The 7,500-nt window shown below is 55.9% G+C and overlaps 3 non-coding genes across 3 annotated transcripts in view; all 3 read right to left on the reverse strand.

Annotated features, from left to right (window-relative positions):
- Positions 1-144, reverse strand: part of LOC139968384 (large subunit ribosomal RNA) — a 4,028-nt gene extending 3,884 nt beyond the window's left edge. The window contains exon 1 of the ribosomal RNA XR_011793384.1: positions 1-144. This exon is cut by the window's left edge and continues 3,884 nt beyond it. This is a non-coding gene — a ribosomal RNA (large subunit ribosomal RNA).
- A 434-nt stretch (positions 145-578) lies between these two features.
- On the reverse strand, positions 579-738 carry LOC139968240 (5.8S ribosomal RNA). The gene has a single exon (XR_011793277.1). It is a non-coding gene; the product is annotated as a 5.8S ribosomal RNA (ribosomal RNA).
- Positions 739-1,343: 605 nt separating this feature from the next.
- On the reverse strand, positions 1,344-3,221 carry LOC139968302 (small subunit ribosomal RNA). Its single transcript, XR_011793309.1, has one exon. It is a non-coding gene; the product is annotated as a small subunit ribosomal RNA (ribosomal RNA).
- Between the last annotated feature and the right edge of the window lie 4,279 nt (positions 3,222-7,500).

Genomic DNA, 7,500 nt, shown 5'->3' on the forward strand with positions numbered 1-7,500 from the left:
TCGCACCGCAAACGGGCGCGGGGATTCGGCGATGGGCTCTTCCTGCTTCGCTCGCCGCTACTGAAGGAATCCTTGTTAGTTTCTTTTCTCTCCGCTTAGTGATATGCTTAAATCCAGCGGGTAATCTCATCCGATCTGAGGTCTGGAATCGTGAAAGACACGTGGAACGTGATCGGAGTCATAGCGGCGACCCGGGGTCTCTCCTTCCCCGGCGCTCCCCGAAGAATCGGGTCGCCGGCGGGAAAGGGTGGCCTACCATGCGCCTGCGAGAACGCAGACGGGAGGACGAGAGACCCCGCGATTGGGTCGACCGGCTCTGCCCGGCAGAGGCTCCTCGACCGTTCCGGGGGGTCGGACGCTGGACCGCACCACGGGCGCATACGTCTACACCCCGATGGCACGTCGCACGACCGACGAACCCCCGGTTACCGATCGAGCCTGCTCGCCGAGTTTCACCGGCGCCGACATCACAGAACTCCATCTGACACTGACCCGACGCAGCCGGCCGTCGAAGGGACGGCTGCGGCCGGGCGCTCCTCCGGCGCGCGAACACGCCGACTCTGTGAGTGATTGTCTTCAGACGCTCAGACGGACGTGGCTCGAGGAGCAGAGCATCCCCGAGCCGCCATTTGCGTTCGAATAAGTCGATGATCAGTGAGTTCTGCAATTCACATGAATTCTCGCATCTAACTGCGTTCTTCATCGACGCACGAGCCGAGTGATCCACCACCAAGAATTGTCATTTGCCACTGGAAGACTCCCGCGTTCGCAAACTCTCCTCAGAGCCGAGGGAAGAAGTGGAACGGAAGGAGAAAGGACACGGGGACTCTGTGCCTTCTTTGCTTGTGACTGGAAAGAAATATCCTCCGTCGAGCCGAGGGGGCAAGCGGGCTCCCTCCTTCCCCCCACCGCCGCGAGGGCGGGTCGCGCGAGTCAGACTCGCCGACTGGGGGGAAATCGGGCGACACCGGTGCCCCTTCTCTGCCCTGCGGAGAATGCCTCGAGGAGCGCCGCGCCGCGGACGGCGACGGCGTCTCCACCCTTGCGGGACTTCTCCCTCGAAGCTACCGGGAGTGCGAGACTCCGTGAGACAGACGACGAGAGAAGAACCGGGTACTCCCCGGGCTGGTCTGTGTGTGACACGCCCGTCTCCTTTTTGTCGGAGAGAGCGAAGGCGAAGCGCGGGGTCTGACCTCGACCGTGGAACGGGGAAGGAGGCGGTGAAAACCCCGCTCGAGTCCCCCCGGCTTTTCCAATTTGCTCTCTCCGCGTGTCTCTCTGTGACGGCTTTTCCGACATTCCCCCTTTGTTCCCTCTCCGATCACGGAGGGGAAGGGTTCTGTTAATGATCCTTCCGCAGGTTCACCTACGGAAACCTTGTTACGACTTTTACTTCCTCTAAATGATCAAGTTTGACCGTCTTCTCGTCACGCCTCGACAACCGGCCGAAGCCGGGGGTGCCAGACGGTCGATCCGATGGCCTCACTAAGTCATTCGATCGGTAGTAGCGACGGGCGGTGTGTACAAAGGGCAGGGACGTAATCAATGCGAGCTGATGACTCGCGTTTACTTGGAATTCCTCGTTCAAGGGACACAATTACAAGTCCCTGTCCCCAGCACGGAGAAGTCTCAGCGGATTACCCGGACCTTTCGGCCGAGGGCAAATGTACCCGCTGCTTGCGCCAGTGTAGCGCGCGTGCGGCCCCGGACATCTAAGGGCATCACAGACCTGTTATTGCTCCATCTCGTATGGCTGAAAGCCATTTGTCCCTCTAAGAAGTTCGCGGCTCACCACGACGGGTGGCCGGACTATTTAGCAAGCAAGAGTCTCGTTCGTTATCGGAATTAACCAGACAAATCACTCCACCAACTAAGAACGGCCATGCACCACCATCCACAAAATCAAGAAAGAGCTCTCAATCTGTCAATCCTCACTGTGTCCGGGCCGGGTAGGTTTCCCCGTGTTGAGTCAAATTAAGCCGCAGGCTCCACTCCTGGTGGTGCCCTTCCGTCAATTCCTTTAAGTTTCAGCTTTGCAACCATACTTCCCCCGGAACCCAAAGACTTTGGTTTTCCGGAGAGTTGCCCGCCGCGTCATGGGAGGAACGCCGGCGAATTACGAGTCGGTATCGTTTATGGTCGGAACTAGGGCGGTATCTGATCGCCTTCGATCCTCCGACTTTCGTTCTTGATCAATGAAGACATTCTTGGCAAATGCTTTCGCTGTCGGGCGTCTTGCGACGATCCAAGAATTTCACCTCTCACGCCGCAATACGAATGCCCCCGGCAGTCCCTCTTGATCATTACCTCAGGATCTCAAGACCAACGAAATAGAACCGAGGTCCTCTTCCACTATTCCATGCTGAGCTGTTCGGGCACTTTGGCCTGCTTTGAACACTTCAATTTTCTCAAAGTAAACGTTCCAGTCTCGCACGGCACTCAGTTAAGAGCACCGCACGACCAACCGAATCACTGGCCGGGAAAAATCTCCCACGACTCCCGTTTGACGGGGAGAAGGGGAACGGGCAGTGCACGCCTCACGGCGGACCGCCCGCCCCGGCCAGAAATCCGACTACGAGCTTTTTAACTGCAGCAAATTTAATATACGCTGCTGGAGCTGGAATTACCGCGGCTGCTGGCACCAGACTTGCCCTCCAGTAGATCCTCGTTAAAGGATTTAAAGTGTACTCATTCCGATCACAGGGCCTCCGAAGAGGCCTGTATCGTTATTTTTTGTCACTACCTCCCCGTGTCAGGAGTGGGTAATTTGCGTGCCTGCTGCCTTCCTTGGATGTGGTAGCCGTTTCTCAGGCTCCCTCTCCGGAATCGAACCCTGATTCTCCGTTACCCGTCACAACCATGATAAGCGCATAACTTACCATCGAAAGTTGATAGAGCAGACTTTTGAAGGGAGCGTCGCCGGTGCAAGACCGTGCGATCGGCATGATTATCTAGAGTTCACCAGCGGAGACCGGACCCCGAAAGGACCGGGCTGGCCTTGTTCCTAATAAGAGCACGCTTCCCCCGAAGGGTCGGCGCTTTGTTGCATGTATTAGCTCTAGAATTACCACAGTTATCCATGGTATAAGACTTTCTCCAATAAACCATAACTGATCTAATGAGCCATCTGCAGTTTCTCTTGTATGTTCAGGATTGTACTTAGACGTGCATGGCTTAATCTTTGAGACAAGCATATGACTACTGGCAGGATCAACCAGGTAACGGTCGACAGAACCGGGCTGGGCCCGTTCGCCGTCCGGGAGTCGCTCTCGCACTCCCCTCTCTCTCTCTCTGAATTCTCAATTGTCGATGCCGTGCTATTACGGTACAGTGATCGAAGAACCGCCCGAAGGGATTCTCGAGGTGTGTATCTCTACCCGAGTCGACTGGGTCGTCTCGAGAGGAGTCGCAGTGGTCCCGCCTCGGAGACGGGACCGGTTCGAAGCGACGCGGGAGGGCGACGGCTCGTCCACTGGAACAGGGGAGAGCAATCGCACGCCTCGAGCGTGCATTCGTTGCTTGGATGAAAAAGCCCGTACCGAGCGCCGAGTGCAACACATGGTCGCAGCAACGGCAGCATGCCCGAACGGGTCCCGTGGAGAAAGCTCGATATCTGACGACACCGAGGTCCTGCTCTTTCTCCACCGGGGGTTCTGCGGATGAAAAGGCTCAATATCTGAACGTCGATATATACGTGTGCACGGAGGGACACCTCTGCTCACGGGGCGAGTGGGTGAAAACCCCCGCTCTGAGCGCCGAGTTGCAACACATGGTCGCGATGAAACGACGGCTGACCCTACCGAAAGGGCCCGCTGGAGTCCAACCATGACACGTATACACACACGACAGACATTAAAAGCCTTCTCGAGTCTTGGATCGACTCTACTACCCCCCTCATATATAGAATCCGATTCACTCTGCCCGCTCGTTCTGACCATTGGATCACACACTTAAGCCAATACCCGCTACACTTAAGAGATCTCGAAATCTCGAACGAGACCCAGATTCTCTGCGGGTGAGTCGGGCGGCCTGCCGTCGCCGTCGGCTTGCCGTTTGCCTTTCGCCTGGTCGCATGGCACTCGTGCCATCGACCACGCAACGCGAGAGGCCTTCTCCCTTCTCCTTTCTCTCTCATCTCTACTCTCTCTCTTCTCCACCGGGGGTTCTGCGGATGAAAAAGCTCAATATCTGGGATTGTATATATACATATGCACGAAAGAACCTTCTACTCACGGGGCGAGTGGGTGAAAACCCCCGCACCGAGCGCCGAGTTGCAACACATGGTCGCGATGAAACGACGGCTGACCCTACCGAGAAGGCCAGCAAGGGTCTGACGTGCAAAAACATATTTACGCACCACAGGCAAGGAGCCTTTTCGAGTCTCGGGTGGACTCCCGTCCGCGAAAGCTTCATATCTGAACGTCGATATATACGTGTGCACGGAGGGACACCTCTGCTCACGGGGCGAGTGGGTGAAAACCCCCGCTCTGAGCGCCGAGTTGCAACACATGGTCGCGATGAAACGACGGCTGACCCTACCGAAAGGGCCCGCTGGAGTCCAACCATGACACGCATACACACACGACAGACATTAAAAGCCTTCTCGAGTCTTGGATCGACTCTACTACCCCCCTCATATATAGAATCCGATTCACTCTGCCCGCTCGTTCTGACCATTGGATCACACACTTAAGCCAATACCCGCTACACTAAAGAGATCTCAAAATCTCGGACGAGAGCCACACCTTGCGGATGCATCGGGCGGCCTGCCGTCGAGGTCGGCCGTCGCCCCGTCTCACAGACTCGTGCAACACGACGAGTCCCAGCCTACGCCTGTGTGCATCACCGTCGGCCTAAATCTCGGCCCTCGCCCGGTCGCATGACACTCGTGCCATCGACCGCACCATCGACCTTCTCACCCGGGAGCAACCCGTGTTTTCAGAGGAGTGCCGGGGTTGCTCCCGTGCCGGGTATGTCTTGTCCGGCGGCGCCCCGTCTCACAGACTCGTGCAACGACAACGGGTCCCATGCCTACGCATGTGTGCATCACCGTCGGCTAATTACTCGGCCCTCGCCCGGTCGCATGACACTCGTGCCGTCGATCACACCATCGACCTTCTCACATGGGAGCGACCCGTATTTTCAGAGGAGTGTCGGGGTTGCTCCCGTGCCGGATATATCTTGACGAAATCAAGGAGATATATGAGGAAACTTCTACAATTTGAAGATCGACCGGCGAGACAAGACACTCCCCTTAATATATAATCCGATTCACTCTGCCCACTCATTCTGACCATTGGGTCACACACTTAAGCCAATACCCGTTACACTAAAGTTGACCATGTTTTTTTTTTTTGATATTATTATTTTTTTTTTTTTTTGTCAACGTCCTCTGTAACGAAGTCAAAACTCTATGCATGTGTTCGCGTGTCGTTCTGCCGTCTCCGCCGGGCACATCCCAGCCAGCGCCCGATACATTTAAGTTGACAACGGTCACAACTCTATGCATGTGCTCGTGGGTCGTTCTGCCGTCAACGTCGGGAACACACAGGCCAGTACCCGCTACATTAAAATTGACAATGGTCACAACTCTATGCATGTGCTCGTGGGTCGTTCTACCGTCAACGTCGGGCGCACACAGGCCAGTACCCGATACATGCAAGTTGACAACGGTCACAAACTCTATGCATGTGTTCGCGTGTCGTTCTGCCGTCTCCGCCGGGCACATCCCAGCCAGCGCCCGATACATTCAAGTTGACGACGGTCACAACTCTATGCATGTGTTCGCGTGTCGTTCTGCCGTCTCCGCCGGGCACATCCCAGCCAGCGCCCGATACATTAAAGTTGACAACGGTCACAACTCTATGCATGTGCTCGTGGGTCGTTCTACCGTCAACGTCGGGCGCACACAGGCCAGTACCCGATACATGCAAGTTGACAATGGTCACAAACTCTATGCATGTGTTCGCGTGTCGTTCTGCCGTCTCCGCCGGGCACATCCCAGCCAGCGCCCGATACATTCAAGTTGACAACGGTCACAACTCTATGCATGTGTTCGCGTGTCGTTCTGCCGTCTCCGCCGGGCACATCCCAGCCAGCGCCCGATACATTCAAGTTGACAACGGTCACAACTCTATGCATGTGTTCGCGGGTCGTTCTGCCGTCAACGTCGGGCGCACACAGGCCAGTACCCGATACATGCAAGTTGACAGTGGTCACAAACTCTATGCATGTGTTCGCGTGTCGTTCTGCCGTCTCCGCCGGGCACATCCCAGCCAGCGCCCGATACATTCAAGTTGACAACGGTCACAAACTCTATGCATGTGTTCGCGTGTCGTTCTGCCGTCTCCGCCGGGCACATCCCAGCCAGCGCCCGATACATTCAAGTTGACAACGGTCACAACTCTATGCATGTGTTCGCGTGTCGTTCTGCCGTCTCCGCCGGGCACATCCCAGCCAGCGCCCGATACATTCAAGTTGACAATGGTCACAACTCTATGCATGTGTTCGCGGGTCGTTCTACCGTCACCGTCGGGCACACTTGAGCCAGTACCCGCTTGACTTTTTTTTTTTTTTTTTTATGTCAACGTCTTCTTCAAGGAAGTCCAAAGTCTATGCATGTGTTCGTGGGTCGTTCTGCCGTCTCCGTCGGGCACACACAGGCCAGCGCTCGATACATTCAAGTTGACAATGGTCACAACTCTATGCATGTGTTCGCGTGTCGTTCTGCCGTCTCCGCCGCGCACATCCTAGCCAGCGCCCGATACATTCAAGTCGACAGTGGTCAAAACTCTATGCATGTGTTCGCGTGTCGTTCTGCCGTCTCCGCCGCGCACATCCTAGCCAGCGCCCGATACATTCAAGTTGACGATGGTCACAACACTATGCATGTGTTCGCGTGTCGTTCTGCCGTCTCCGCCGGGCGCATCCCAGCCAGCGCCCGATACATTCAAGTTGACAACGGTCACAACTCTATGCATGTGCTCGTGGGTCGTTCTACCGTCAACGTCGGGCGCACACAGGCCAGTGCCCGATTCATGCAAGTTGACAACGGTCACAAACTCTATGCATGTGTTCGCGTGTCGTTCTGCCGTCTCCGCCGGGCACATCCCAGCCAGCGCCCGATACATTCAAGTTGACAACGGTCACAAACTCTATGCATGTGTTCGCGTGTCGTTCTGCCGTCTCCGCCGGGCACATCCCAGCCAGCGCCCGATACATTCAAGTTGACAATGGTCACAACTCTATGCATGTGTTCGCGGGTCGTTCTACCGTCACCGTCGGGCACACTTGAGCCAGTACCCGCTTGACTTTTTTTTTTTTTTTTTTATGTCAACGTCTTCTTCAAGGAAGTCCAAATTCTATGCATGTGTTCGTGGGTCGTTCTGCCGTCTCCGTCGGGCACACACAGGCCAGCGCCCGATACATTCAAGTTGACAACGGTCACAAACTCTATGCATGTGTTCGCGTGTCGTTCTGCCGTCTCCGCCGCGCACATCC

This window comes from Apostichopus japonicus, chromosome 5 (genome assembly GCF_037975245.1).
Source record: "Apostichopus japonicus isolate 1M-3 chromosome 5, ASM3797524v1, whole genome shotgun sequence".
NCBI classification, from domain to species: domain Eukaryota; kingdom Metazoa; phylum Echinodermata; class Holothuroidea; order Aspidochirotida; family Stichopodidae; genus Apostichopus; species Apostichopus japonicus.